This window comes from Nicotiana tabacum, chromosome 10 (assembly GCF_000715075.1).
Source record: "Nicotiana tabacum cultivar K326 chromosome 10, ASM71507v2, whole genome shotgun sequence".
NCBI lineage: Eukaryota > Viridiplantae > Streptophyta > Magnoliopsida > Solanales > Solanaceae > Nicotiana > Nicotiana tabacum.
In genome coordinates, this window is record NC_134089.1 from 15,795,615 (window position 1) to 15,796,822 (window position 1,208).

Below are 1,208 nucleotides of genomic sequence, written 5' to 3' on the forward strand. Positions count from 1 at the left end.
ATTGCCTTTGCTTTTCTTCATTTTTGTGCCTTTTTACCATTTTGTTGTAATACTAGTCTCTCCCCCCAAACTTATACTTTTGCCATGTGCTAAAGGAAAGATCGGGTGCCAAGAGAGGGTCTCTTTTAGAACGGGTATAGGCTTGTATCATGGTTCTTGAAGGAAAAAGGTCTAAGGCTCAAATGGGTTGACTAGAGATCTTATCATTGTTAGGTTATGAAAGTGTTCGAGCTATCATTTGGACCAAGGAGAGCTTATAATCATGTCTCAAGTCAAAATTCACTTAGGATTTTACCTCAACATACATTCAGGGCAAGTTCTAGACCAATGGCTCGGGAATTGGACTTGCAATGCAATTTCTCGCCTCACAAGATATGGGATTGCTAAAGACATAGAGTCGGGGTCCCACAACGACCTTAGATAATATTTGAGCACACAATGGTCCCAAAAAACTACTTGATGATTATCGGTCAACACAAGAGTCTCAAACTCACGACTTTCACCATCCTAAACACAACAATTTATTTTTGACCATAAGATCAAAGGCAAATGTGCTAGGCCCAAGTGAAGCTTTGCTTGAGGCACCCTTATCACTAACTACCAAAAACAAAAAAAAAGGACTCAAACCCTTAAGAAGGTTGTCACGCCATCCATCATTGGGAAGAGCCACCCGGTTCACACAAACTCCACCTTTGGAAAGAACCGTGGCATTAAGAAAACTAAAGGCTTATTGCAAACTTTCAAAACACGGAGCTATGAACATAAATAAGAAACTAAGAATGAGAAATTGCGAAAAGTAAAATGAATATATACAAGAGGGGATTTGTCGAATATACAATAGATGGGATGAATATGTACAATGTAACATAACTTTATATATAGATCCAAAGTAAAATAAAAGTATGATAAATGTAACAAAATGTTAAATATGTACAATGTAACATAACTTTATATATAGATCCAAAGTAAAATAAAAGTATGATAAATGTAACAAAATGTTAAAATTATATACAACCCAAAGATGAAAAATAAAGAAAATATAAAAACTGTCAAATATATACAGTAATCCAAATCCATAAAAGTAGGGTCTACCCCCTCAAATGAAAGCTGGCATTGTCCTCAATGCCAACTAAACTAAATAAGCACCAAAAAGAAAAAGGAAAATGATATAGAGACTCCTTATGGCCCGTCTGCCTGCATGGGCTCCT